The 14,162-nt window shown below is 43.4% G+C and overlaps 1 protein-coding gene across 2 annotated transcripts in view; it reads left to right on the top strand.

Annotated features, from left to right (window-relative positions):
* Positions 1-4,223: 4,223 nt before the first annotated feature.
* Positions 4,224-14,162, top strand: part of LOC107389071 (zinc finger protein 536) — a 32,423-nt gene continuing 22,484 nt past the window's right edge. Inside the window, exon 1 of one of the 2 annotated variants that reach the window (XM_070550706.1) lies at positions 4,224-4,661. The gene's annotated coding sequence lies outside the window, so the exon portion shown is untranslated. The remainder of the gene's footprint in view (positions 4,662-14,162) is intronic. The other variant, XM_070550707.1, reaches the window with a different exon arrangement.

Below are 14,162 nucleotides of genomic sequence, written 5' to 3'. Positions count from 1 at the left end.
CACCGAGTGTGTGTTCCACACCCTTAAAATCTGTTACATTCATTAAATTTCACAGTGTACTTGAAAAGGCCATGATGGCGGACCTGAGTGTAATTTTTCTGTACTTTTTGGAAACACCAACAGGCCAAATGGTACACACCACTATTACGCATCTTTAATTAAAGCAGTGGATTACGAGTTAAAGGGCTATCACTTCCCATTTAGGTAAATGTTTAGAGTGCAGGTCTCTGATAAGAAGCTTTTAAACAGCTCTTAAGGTGACTGACCCCCTCCTGCCCCTCATCAGGATTATTTCTCCAATATGAAAATCCAGGTAGCATGAGACAGATTAAGGCTGTGCTTAACATACTGGTGTTGTGTTGCTAAGACACAGATCAATGGATTTATGTGGGTTAAGCTGCAAAGGTGTATGGAACTACGTTTCAAAGAAATCTAGCAGAAGAAGTAATGAGCCACTCGAGATCTACAATTCTGGGATTAAGGGGGATTTTAAATGCGGTGTGATGAAGGACTCATGCAGGTATTGTTGTCCAGACAGGTGTTCAGGCCTGAGAAGGAACGAGGAAGAGTCTGCAGGTGGTTCCAAACGACAGGAGAAAGATTAAACAGCTGCAAAGATATCTGCTCGGCTGCTCCTTTAACATGAAAAAGTCCTGTGTTGACTTCATCATGGGTAACTGGGTCTTTTTTTAAATAAATATATGATTGAAATGGAAGTTTTAGGGGAAGTTCTGGAGCCAAAACCTCTGCTGCTGATCACAAAATTACAAAGACCGGTCTCACATTTGCAAAAATAAGGACGTTTTCACAAAAAAAAACCCCACTGCATTTAAGCAAAAGATCACACCCATAGTCAAACATGGAGGTGGAAGTGTGATGGTGCTTCAGGACCTGCATGACTTAAAGCTGTTACGGTGAATCTGCAAACGCAAACAACACTCACCCCACCCCTCAGGTATCTTCCCTGAGATACTTCTGCCAAAACTGGAAACTCGCGATGTTGGAGGAAACAATTTAACGCTAAACACCAGTCACCGTTTACTAGTTCCAAACGTCTTTTGTTGTCCGTGACTTCGAATGGTGTTTTTCTTTTCGGGACTCTGTCCTAAAGTTAAAGTAGTAGCAGCTGGCTCTTCCTCCTTCTCTGATAATATTGAGCAGAGAGCCTCCCACTCCAGTGGTGTTCTGCTGCTAAATATGTGTGTGTAATGAGCGGAGGACCCAGGAAAATGCAGCGGTTTGGGGAGACCATCAACGATGGTCCAATAGTTGCTTTCAGTTTGAAATTAGCAGAGGTTTACAGACAAAGGCGAAAGAACCACTTTAAGTAATTTTTTTTCATTTTTTTAATTCCCCACAATATGTATAGCTACACTATGCTAAAATGTTAAGAGGCATTAACAATACGCTTTCAGCTCATTTGATTTTCAGATGTGCCCTTGTAGCTTTAATGTAATCGATAATATAAATTCTGGTCATAAATTTTGCTTTTTAGCAGAAACTCCTGAAATAATATCTGACCTTTGACCTTAAACGGGGAGTTCGTGCTGAAAACCCCTCAATGTCAGAATTAAAAACAGTTTGCATCACAAATGCTTGATTGCAGCCGTTTTCTCCACTAAAAAATAAGAACCAGATCATTTTAGGGGCCGGATAGCTTTTTCTACATGGAACCAGGATGGTTTGGATAGCTTTTACCCATTTATACAAGGAAATGTGGAAGACTCAGGGACGATGCAGAGGAAAGTTTGATCCAAAGGCTTCAATCCCAGTACTACAACTGACTCCAGAAAAGTATTTACACACACACGACAATGGCAAGACTCAGAGACACCAACTGAGGCCCTGTCCACACGTAGCCGGGGATCTGCCAAAACGTAGATATTTTTCTACGTTTTGGTCTGTCATCCACACGAAAACGGAGTTTTTTCACACGAAAACTGATCTTTTTAAAAACTCCGGCCAAAGTGAAGATCTGCGTTTTCTCTGTTTTGGGTGTCTGCGTGTGGACAGACAAAACCGGAGTTTTAAGGTCCGCAACGTCACTTTCCACGACAAAAAAATGCTGACATCACGTGTGCGACCTGTGTTTACACTAGCCGACAGCATGGATGCCCTCAGAGCTGCGCTCGCTTTATCAATTGTCCAAGCGCTTTTTGCTTGTTTGTTTTTGCAAGCGGAATTACTGCTCCTTGCGGAAGACCACAGACGAAGGACGAGGTTAAGAACGGGGGAAGTACTGCCGCCTACAGGTCTGGCATGTCCTTAACAACGTATTTATCCAGGTACGTGTGGACAGTTTTTTTTTTAAACGAGGTGGTGTGGATGCAAGTTTTTGGAGGGGCGGATATTCGTTTAAAAAAACCCGGCTACGTGTGGACTAGGCCTTAATGACATTCACACATAGGAGCCAGGAGACAGTTATATTAATGCACTGCATCCATTCCACCTCACTCAGTGGCGGACTTAGCAGTTTAGTGGCCCAAAGCAGACTAAAGCATGGGGCCCTTTAACATTATGTTAACAATTAATGCTAAAACATCCAAAACATCTCGCTGTGTCAAACTTTTTACTCTCTTCCTTCTTTTACTTTTAAGAATCCCTACCTTCACTTCAATAATGCGCATTTCTTTAACTTATTATTACCAGCTATAGTCGTCGGTCATTAACTTCCATCGTTAAGGACTTGTACTAGTCCATTACAGCTGGATGACAGCCAGGGGTCGTTGAAACGCTTTCACACCAAAAGCTATTTCAGTGTAACTTTTCTTTTAGAATGACGGGGTGCATTTATTTTGAATCAATAAAATATATGGTCACGAGCTAGTGAAGGAAAGAACAAGATCGCGGATAAAGCAGCTGGAATGAGTTTCTTTGCTAGGTGGCTGGGCATAGGGTGAGAAGCTTGGTCATCCGGTAGGGGCTTGGAGTAGATTTGCTGTTCCTCCACATCAAGAGAACCTGGTTGAAGTGGCTAAGGCATTTAGTTATCTGGATGCCTCCCTAGTGAGGGTTTCCGGGCACATCCGACCAGGAAGAGACACAAGACATGCTGGAGGGACCATGTTTCTCGGCTGGTCAGGGAACGCTTTGGGATTCCCCCAAAGGAGCTGTCCAAAGTGGCTGTGGAGAGGGTAGTCTGGGCCTCTCTGCTTAGCCTGCTGCCCCTGTGACTTGACCCTGGATAAATGGAAGAGAATGGATGGATGGATGGATGGATGGATGGATGGATGGATGGATGGATGGATGGATGATGGATGGAGGAATAAAATACCTTAAACATCTTTGTGTTGCTGGGCCCTTCAAGTATTTGGTGCCCGATGCAATTGCCTTCCTTTGCCTAATGGCAAGTCTGCCTCTGGTCTGGTTTGGGAGAGAGTGACTCCATAGTGGCACAATAACAGGCAGCAGTAGCTCAACAGGTTAAGTGGGTTGTCCCGTAATTGGAAGGTTGCAGGTTCGATCCCGGCTCCGAACAGAGAATTATGCTGTTGTGTCCTTGGGCAAGACACTTGACCCACAACTGGTGGTGGTCGGGAGCAGCCTCGCCTCTGTCAGTGCGCCCCAGGGCAGCTGTGGCTGCATCGTAGCTCATCACCATCAGTGTGTGAATGAATGATCCACTGTAGTGTAAAGCGCTTTGGGGTCCTTACTCTGAGTGGCGCTATACAAGTGCGGGTCAATTTAAAAAAATTACACGTTGAACTCTTAATCAGGTTACGTTTTCCTGAGATTGAAGTTTAAACACACACATTAAAAAGGCAAATCACAGAATTCCGAAATTTGAAGGGAAAACTCCATTACCCATCTCTGATCACACACCTGTTGCTTAACTTTATGTTACTTTGTTTAAGTCTGAGCTTTCGTAGAGGGTGTGAACGTATTCACTCAGAAGAAGCGATCCTCCTCTTGACGTTTAATCTACAGTGAAGGTCAGATGGTTGAAGTGTAAAATATGTTACAAGCATAATTAAGCCTCCCTAAGAGAGATTGATCAACTTAAAGGCTAAACCGCTGAATTACAGGTTATTTATAAGGCTACACGCAGTGTGAACGCACAATGCAAAAGGCTTCAAAACAAAGCGATCAACAACAGAATCGGGATGTTATTTATTTATTTATTTTTTAAGATAAATACAAATCCATCCTGCTTTCATTTCACTTTCTGAAATATGACACGTTGCCAATAATCCCCACAAAAAACTTGGCGTAATATAACGCTTACTAAAAATCCTGCCTTTGTAAGAAAACATTAAAAAAGGATGAATGAATCTGCGTCTTGGAGACGCCTGTGCACATTTTACGCACGGTGCCAGACGGTGTTACACTTGCACACCAGCGGCCAGATGAGGGAGACATACGGCTTCGGGACATGTCCAAGTATCCCGGGTATTTTTTTAATAAGATTTCATTAGCTCTTTCTTCAACTGGAAACACAGCAAAGCGCGCTGCTGGCTTCGCCTGTCGGAAGCGTGTTTAAAAGGCGTTTTTGGTAAAGTAAAAGCGAGGAGGGGAGATCCGCGTCCTACGGAGTGCTGGGCGTTCATGATAAAGCGTGCGGAGCGTTCAGCACGTCAGTCAGTGATCCTGTTCAACATCACTCTTCTTCACTGAACTCCATCTGTCACATCGCGTCCTCCGCGCCTCACCGAAGCGGACAGGTAAGAGAAATCTCCGCCTTTCTTCCAGATTTACGCATAAATAAAAGAATCTCAAAAAGTTTCTAACGCGACGGATTCTGACAGACGCGTTTCTCAAAGGATGTCACATGAGGGTTTCCATTGCCTGTCGTCTTTTTACTCATAAAGTAACCGAAGTAATGGCGATGGGGCTGAGAGGTGATCAAGGCTTCAGTATGAAGTTATCGACAATCGAGGCAAGAACGATCGAAAAGAGTGTAAATAAACCAGCAGGTGAATCATTTACATGTTTTACGGTGTTTTTTTTTATTTCAAATTCTTACATTTAAAACAACATAAGGTTTTAAAATCCTAAACGTCTGCGTAAAAAGGTTAAAAAAAGACCTGGTGAAGTTGTTGGCAGTGAGAATAAAGGTACAGGTGCGTGAAGTTTCCCTTTTGTATAAAAGGAGCCTATCAAACTTTTAATTCTAAATCCTTTCAATAACCTTTTTTGTTTGACTGTCACCTGTACAGAGTGGCACAGCCACTTCTGAAAGCAACCCTCACCCTCTGCCTCCCCCTTCCTCCTGTTTCCAAATGCTCTCCTTTGAAGCGATGATGCCCCATCTGTCATATGTGAGCAAAGAGAGACCATGCTCTGCTCTTCTCAATTACTGAATTCTCCTCATGCCAGCTCCGGTGGGACAGGAGGAGGAGCAGGTGGGTGGCAGTCAGAGCGATCAATCAACATGAAATATTAAGCTTTGAATACACACATCATTTACTGATGCTGCTGTTGTCCTTAGAAAACACCCCACCCCTCTCCCAAATAAGATCTGAAGTGTCTATTTGAGCCATTTAGTCTTTGTGTGAGCTCTGGCAAAGGTCAACCGTTCTCCAAAAATAATAAAGATGAACACTAATACAATTTAACATGTTTAAAAGGTAAAACTTCCCCAAAAATTCTAATCATAGTTGATTGGGTGAAACAGTAATACTTGTTTTCTCATCATGCCGCAGTCACTTCATACAGATTATATGACAAAGCTCTGTTTGGCAACTTTCTTCCCTGATAGAGGCACTTGTTTGAACATGAGGCACATGATTTGAATATCTGTAATCCGTGGTGAAATCAACAAGCCAGAGGAACTTTTTGGCACCCTCTTACCACCACACTGTGTAGGATTTTCTCCTCGCAACAATGCCTAAGCTGTTTAGACTTAGGCTTAAAATCAGTTGAAAAGAAAAAAACACACAAACACACAAAAACAAGGCAAAAGTTATTTGATGTCTCACTCCAGTGCAGAAAAGCAGCAACTTTGAAACGGTTTCAGAGGACAATCCGAACCTTTCCAATCATTCAAACTCTTCAGGAAACTTTTAATCTCCTAAGTGGATGCCTTGTGATAATAATATCGCTGTGATGTTGCCTCATGAAATTTGCCTGAGTACTATGGCCCTTAAGTATTTGAGCTATGAGGCAATACAGTGAAAAGCATAGCCCCCTCATATGAGAACACAACAGTGAATAATTAATAACCTTGCTCCCAATTCCAGGAAAACAATAGCATATTGTAGGAACGCTGCACTAATTTAACCAGAAGAGGGAAAAAAACAGCATTAAAGTTTGACAAAATCCAGATTCCTCTGCCACCATCATGGAGCACATCTGCATGGGTTTGAATCCGTTGTTCCAGCTGCTGCTGCTGCTGCTTCTGCTGCTGTCGTGTGTAAAATGTGCTGCTGCATCTTTATAACGTCGTAGTGTAATGTTGTTTGCCTTTGAGATTAATCAGAACCCATTAAATACCCCTCTCTCACCTGCTGGCAGTACGCGAGGTGGAAGTGCACATGCAGGAAGCTATTTTCCACAGGCCTCCTCTCTTGGCTGTCAGCTCCCATTAAGGGGGAAGGTGTCATATCTGTAACACAGCTGAGTGCAGATGGCAGAGTGGAGGGGATGGCTCACCGATTTAAACAATGATTAATGAACAGAGATGGAAAACAAATTACATTGGACTATTGGAGGCCGGGAATTGTTTTTATGAAAATGTTAATTGTGTCTGCCAGGCTGATACCAGGCATGGGGGGGGGGGGGGAGGGTGTAGTGAGGGCAAGGCAGCGAGGAAACCAAGGGGCTACTGATAGGACGTCTACTACTCCCCTGGCCCAGATTATCGCCGTGTCTCAGCATGCAGTGTTTAATACCGTACCTTGGCTTTAAGACCTCTAATGTGCCATAACTTTCAAGGTTTGGCTTTTTACGACGAACCTCATGAAGAATTGTCACCCACCGCTGCACCAATTAGCGTTATCTCTAATAATAAGTGGTTGTAAGTGACGAGAGAAGGCGCCCTGTTCTAGTTGTAATTATTGCAGGCGGGTGCAGCTGCACTACTTAGGGAGATGATGATAATTATTTTTCTTTTTTTTTCATTGCGGGTTGATTATTTAAGAGCATCATACACTCGTCAGAGTAATCAGGAGAGAGTGATTAGTGAAAATCCACGAGGCTAACAGCTGCCACATTAAACACTTGCCTCTGTTGCCAACACACAGAGGCAGTCAGAGCCCTTCTGCAGGACAGAGACAAACTAAAGCACTTCACCTTCAACTCCTGGACTGCACGTGTTTGTTAGAAAGTCAAGGCTTGTGGCTTACGGAGAACTGCGGTGAATAAAGTTTCCCATGAAAGGACGTGCTGTTGTGCACCAAGGTCAGCTGCTGGTGCTTAAGGAGTGACCTGGAAAGGAGGAGGGCTCGTTTGATAAGGGATTATATATATTTTTTTGGGCGCATGGGAAAAAGAGATCCTCCTGTAGTACAGGAACGAGTAAACTTTGGTGCTCTGCTGAATCCAAATAAGCCTGATAATAATTGTGATCGCCACTATTCCAAAATTGGAGAAGCTCTTCCATGTCCGGTGCTCACGCTGCTTTGCCTGCCACTGTGCAAGGCCTGCTAAACTGAGGGCTAATTCTCTTAGCCCAGATGTTGCCTGAGCACAGTCCTGGGATCCCACTGGGTTGATGAGCTCAATCAGTGAAATGATGAAAAGATGATTTTGTCCCTGTAATTACAGTGTGTAAACTACTTAGCTAGGATTGCAAAGGAAGTCATTTTCTAATTACGCTGGTACCCCGTTGTCTAATGGTGGATGTTTTGTTGTTTTAGAGAGACAGAGTGTGTGTGTGTGTGTGTGTGTGTGTGTGTGTATGTGTGTGTGTGTGTGTGTATGAGTGAGAGAATGATAGAGAGAGGTAGAAACGTCATGAAGGGGTCTGTGCTCTGCTGCTGTGGGGGAAAAAAAAGACCATCACAAGGGCAAGATGGCTGCCAAATGAGACTTCATTGAATTATCAGCCCAGTTAATGTGCCTTGGATTATGCTCTTTGTTTGTCAGTTTTTTTTTCCTGTGGATGCCATAGCTTAATGAGCTACTGTAAGTGGCATTACCCGAGTCCTGCTGTGATTTTGTGATGACTCGTTTAATGACTTTTGTTTTAGTGCCTTCAAGTGCTTTCGAAACTCAAAGTAGATCGAGTTTCTCTCCCAATCCCTTTCGCACTTGCAAATATTGGGGGATGTAAAAGAAGAATGAAGAAACAAGACAATCCTCTCACGGCGAGGAATCCTGTTGAATGAAACACCGTTTCCACTGGAGGAAGTTGCTTTTTTCCGCAGCGAAGGCAAAACACTTCAATATGTGTCAGGCTTGAAGGAGATCTGTTCTTTCAGATCCGAGCGCGTTAATGTTGGAGATGGCTGTCGTCATGCAGGGCCCAACCATCTGATGCAGCCTACACCATGTGGATAGGCTTCTCTTGTGCAAGGCATCCCCTACGCACCCCTCACTGTTAACTCGCCCTATCATACGCCAAAGCTTTGTTTGTGTCCAGAAAGAACAGGTGGTCTGTGCAAATAAGAGCAACTGTTTACACATTAGTGATTTAAAACACATTCTGTATGCACGTGTGTGTGTGTGTGTGTGCATGCGTGCATGTGTGTGTGTGTGTGTGTGTGTGTGTGTGTGTGGATGGAAGAAAACAAGAAATCATGTGCAAGTGGGAGTCTTTGCATGTGCTTCACAGAGGAGTTGTGTGTGTGTGTGTGTGTGTGTGTGTGTGTGTGTGTGTGTGTGTGTGTGTGTGTGTGTGTGAGTGCTACTCAAAAAGAGAGTATTGCTTTGAATGCAGCATTTATATTATAAAATGCATGCACGCTCTTTCCTGTTATTTACATTGCATGGTTCTTTCACTTCACTTACAGCTTTTTCATCATCTCTACATCTTTGCTGTCCCAGATAAACAGGAGTTAAGATTTCTAACAACTCATACAGGTACAGCTGCTACCCCCCCCCCCCCCCCATCCTGTAAATGTTCTTCCCCGTGCCATTAAACGTGCTGCACGGGTCCTTTCCCCCTCCTTTACCGTGCATTCAAGGCCACTAATCTGCATTAGTGAACGACACCAAAAAAAATTTACCGAAAGCCTCCTTTCGATGAACAGATGAAATAGCTGACTACAAAAATAACGGCACATCATCTCTGCGCCACATGCACTGCAGATTTATTTTTACAGGGCACAAGCCAGGTTTTTGATAGTTGTAAAAGGAGTGGCATAGATTTACTGCGCCCACAACAAATGTGTATGTATTCCTTTATGAGTTCTTTAGCGATTACTCACAAGGAGCTAGTTTGTCAGTGCTGTGTGTGCTCTTTCTGTGCTCTGTATACCCGCAGTAATGAATGGCACTGGTTAGACTATTCTGTCTCCGTCAGGCTTTTGGGAGGCCTACAGAGGAGCTCCTATAGGGTTTCATTAATCTGGCTGTCAGAAAGTATATGGCCGCTATCTTTTGTGTGGGTCATGGCGGGCAGCTGTGGTGCCACTGCCCTCTTGCTTGTACAGGCTCTTCATCCCCTGACAGAGCGGTCCGAACGATGATTGGCTGGCTGCTTTTGGTGGTATAGGCGCGTGGGTGGAAGGAAGATGCAGGGGGGCATAAAGCGTGGCATAGCGCTTTTACTTTCTGTACATCACCCTGCTTTGTAACAGTAAGACAATTGACCTCTTGTCTTAGACGTCTCTGAATTCCAGAAATTTCAAAATTCACCCTAACTTGTCGTTAGAGGTGGGCGATATGACAATATTAGATTGTTACACAGTGGAATGTGTTGACAGTTTTCCAAAGCAGAGAGGTTTTAGTGTTGTCACACTCTGTCAGGCACACTGAGAGCATGTACCGTAAATCCTCTAATACAGGCCCGGGCCTGTATTTGACTCAAGCTCATCAAGCTCCAGGCCTTTATTGGAAGGAGGACCAGAATTAGAGGCAGGCCTCAATTTCTATTTGAGCAAAAAGATGTAATGGTTTTTGACAATTAAAACTGCGCCCACATTTTCAAAGTTAAACACATTTCTTTTAACAACGGTAGTTTCTGCTTCAGCCCTCTCCCCCCTCCCCCTGTGCAGCGGCCACAAACTCACCGATGCACCTGCAGCCTCTCAGAGTTCCTGCTGCTCTAAACACAAAAATAATTATTTCATTTTCTGTTCCTCACTTCTGATTACCTTCAATGGTGTCTGTTTGTTGCAACCACCAGGTACAAAAACTAACTTGTTTTTATTTGACTATTTTTCTGCCCTGCCTGTTTATTATCTTCCTGCATCTCCTCTCAATCCTAAAGAAAAACTGCTACCCAGGTTCATATATATTCACCTTATGAGTTACCTTTGAACTGCAGTTCTAAAAGATCTACTGACCGCAGAAACTGCGGGGTGCTCGCTGGCCACATCAGGTCACCGAGGATAAAACAGGTGATGCGCCCTGATCCACAGCAGCGAAACGCATCAGGTACAAAGAAAAGAATAAAAGACAGAAAACATAAAAGGAAATGAGCCGACATGAACGATTGCCTGTTAAATTAGTTTTTGAGGTGGCGACACCTGATTTGATAATGTTACTGTGGCCGTGCTCAGGACGCAGATGTCTGGAGCGCGTCAACAATCAGAGCTTTGCATGCGCAAGCTGGTTAAGGTTAGGATGGGGGTGAGGGGAAGGTTAAATTGCAAGAGGGTAAACGTCACAATTTGGTTAAATGTCCGTTTTACGGCGGGTGTCAGTACCGACGCTCTTGCACAGTGCGTTGCAACCCGACGCGCAGGAGCTTGTCACCTGCTGACAGCAGGCTGCTGTCTTTTCAGAGGACTGCATCTTGCAGGTCATTATCACGTGACAGCGACTAGTCGATGACAGGCATAAAAAGTCACTATAGAGCGGTGAAGTCGACTAGTGACTAGTTCATACAACCCCTGCTACTGCTCCCCTGAGTGTTCTGCAGCATAATCAGCACGTTCTCTTTGAACTTGATATCAAATTTTCGCCTCCTCTTCATCTCCGCACCTGCCATGGTTAAAGTTACCCTCGCGGTCTATCACTGGCAAATCAAAAGTGAGACGGATATGACCCCCCCCCCGTAGTACTTGCTTGTTACCACATTCCACCCGGCCACAATAAAAAAAACGGCCATTATTCACCTCCGCCGACTCCGACACCAGCCAAAATATGATACCCGGCAGTTAATTAAATACAGGCTAATATTAGAGGATTTACGGTATGTGGCAGAAATCAGATTTTTTTTTCCTCAGATGACACCATCTAGAGGTAGAAAAACATATTGCACCCACCGTAAGCTCTTCTTTCCTACCTCCATGATCATGGCCGGAAACAACGCCTTTCCTTTGTGAACGTGCACCTGTGGCTGACATCTCCACACAAGCGAGTGTTCAGCGCTACTGGCTAATGCTGAGTGGCGTCCAGTTTTAATTGCATAGGGTGGGACAGGATCTGTGGAACGGGGTTGGGCTTAGCAATAAAAATAAATCACGTTGTATTGCCTACAATGCATCACAGTACAGGGTGAGACAAACTTTTACAGACTTAAAAAAATCATACGAAATTCCCAAAAGAGGAAAACGCCTCATTGCTGCTGCTTCAAAGACCAAGTTCTCAGTCTCTCTGGGTGTAACATGAAGGCTAAATGTGAAAATAGTCTTCTACCCCATTTGCATTAGTTTCTGATTGAAAATAAACAGGGAAACACTCTAACTCCCAACACATTGTCAAATTAGCATTCATGGACTCAACCACCTTGGCTAACGATGGGGAAGGCTGTTGTTGGTTTAGCATCCAGGAGGAACGTCTCGACTGGCAGAAGCTAACCGTTAGCATTAGCAGCGCTGCAACATGACAGAACTCTTTTGGGCTTGTGTTAGTTGTGGAGATAACACATCATTGTTGCAAAGCAAAGGGAGTCAGTGGTAGAGTCGCATTGCTGTTGGCCAATCAGAGGTGAAGTGTCAGAATATCAGGAATAAGAGTGTGTTCTGCTCACCTCTGCTATGGCTCACTTCTAGTTCCAGAAACAAGAGCACCTGAGCTTTCCCCCCACGGAGATCAACTCACAAGGATTTATTTATGCTAGAGACCACTGAAGATGTATTGAAAAAAAGAAAACAAGTGAACTTGGTTTTGAAGGACTGTTTCCGCCCAGATCGCTTTAGACGTGCTACATTCTGAACCTGATCACTGATGTGTACTTATGCAAGAAATTACAATACTAAAGATGTGTTTACTTGATTATTAGCTCAAGTTTAGTTCTTGTAACATAACCTTTTTGTGAAATGGCAAATTACACAGCATCAAAATTGCTGAAAAAAATAAATGTAGTTTTTACCACAAAGCCCCCCTCCCTAAAATATATGTTTATATAACGATATCTCGCCTCATCCTTCGTCCCTACTCAAAGCATACCAAACCTCTATTCTTTCAAGGTGTTTTATATAAAGTTAGCCTCAGACTCGTCAGAATACTTTTGAAGTAGTGCAACAATTGTCCTAAACTAAAAAGTGAAATAACGTTATGAAGGAATATTTTCATAACTTAAGTAAAGCTTTTTTCTAGAGCGCTTTTCTAGACATGAGTCACAAGCTGCTGCACAGAGAACATAACAAAAAAAAAAAGAAGCAAAAAACAATGTTAAAAAGACAAATGCTCAACCTCAAAATGTTCACTCATTCATTTTAAATCTTCCACTGTTTGTATCGGTTTGGATCCAAAGGTCTACTGTAGCAAGAGCTATGGATTTTTTATTTTATTTTGAGAGACTAAGAGACCGTCTCATTTGTCTGTTCTAGGGTAAAGATGGCAGAACAAGGGCAAAACACTGGTGGTGTATACAGTCTCCTTAACCTGTGAGCTTTATAACAGCCTATTGCTACAGCTATGTAAATTATAGCATTTTTTAAATATTTTCAGATACTAATATTAAAGAATTTGACAGAAATGGAAGCAAATGGAACCCTTTATCCCGACTCATCTTGGATTTGCAGCTCCCATGGCTGCTTTAGATGTGTGTGTGGAGCTGTCACATTTTTGTTTCCCTTTTATTGCCTGTGCTAAATCACACCTGCTCCTTTTTCATCTATGCGACGCCACACCTAAGAAGCGCCGCTGTGACTCAACGCTTCACAACAATCAAGCACCCTCTCAATCTGCACCAAAAAGAGCCTAATTCACTTTGACAGAGAAAATACCTAATGGCCCCACTCCCATCCACAAAATCTGGCTTCCACACACAGACACACACACACACACACACAAGTGATGGAGGCATTCTTTTGCCAACTTGTTATGGTTAGTTAATCCAAAATACCACTTTTGCAAATATGAAGTGGATCAGTGTATGCTAATATCACTCGCTTACTTTCTCCCTGTCAGATATGATTAGGTCAGCCCCATATCCTCATATTGATCTGAGCTCAGAGCAGACACAATGCTTAGACCAGCCATGGTTGCAGGCAGCCTCTTTATGTGTGTGGTTTTAACATTTTCACGACTGACTGAGGTTGCTACGCAGCAGCAGGTGGCTCCAACTCAAGCGTTTTATTTCATCTTTACTTAAATTTTTAATCAAGCACATTTATTTGGTCATTTGTAATTTTCATTTTGACAAGAAAGTAGAGTTGTGAAACGTTTCGTTATCGGCTTAAGGCGGATTCCAAATTAGATGCAATATTACACATCCAAGGCCACGGTGCAGCAGGACATTAGAGACATGCGACTAGAGAGTGGGAAGGGAAAGATGGGTAAACCGTGCTGAATACCTGGTTAGCAGAGAGAGAAAATGGGGAGGCGTGGCCAAAACTTTGCAACTCATTTGCAGACTTTTTCTTCTTGTCAGGTACGATTTGGTCTGTAGCACATGTTGGTATTAAATTGTGATCTACAGCTTAAAGCAGCTAACACAATGGCGTATTTGAGCCTTGCTAACTTTTTATCTGTGTGCTTTTGTGTAACATCATTTTTGTGACTGACTGAGGTTGTGATCCAGGATGATGTAAGCCTGTGTTAATTCAGGGTGGACACTGCATCCTTTGTTCTGTGCCCTTTGGTGCTGCTCTAAAGCTGCGCAGGGCTCGGCTATGTGACCTCTATCATTGTAGCGAGATTTGAATTTGAGGCTTTGTTTTGCTGCC

Source organism: Nothobranchius furzeri, chromosome 4 (genome assembly GCF_043380555.1).
Source record: "Nothobranchius furzeri strain GRZ-AD chromosome 4, NfurGRZ-RIMD1, whole genome shotgun sequence".
NCBI classification, from domain to species: domain Eukaryota; kingdom Metazoa; phylum Chordata; class Actinopteri; order Cyprinodontiformes; family Nothobranchiidae; genus Nothobranchius; species Nothobranchius furzeri.
The sequence above is the reverse complement of the archived record's forward strand: the minus strand, read 5'-3'. Positions and strand labels throughout refer to the sequence as shown.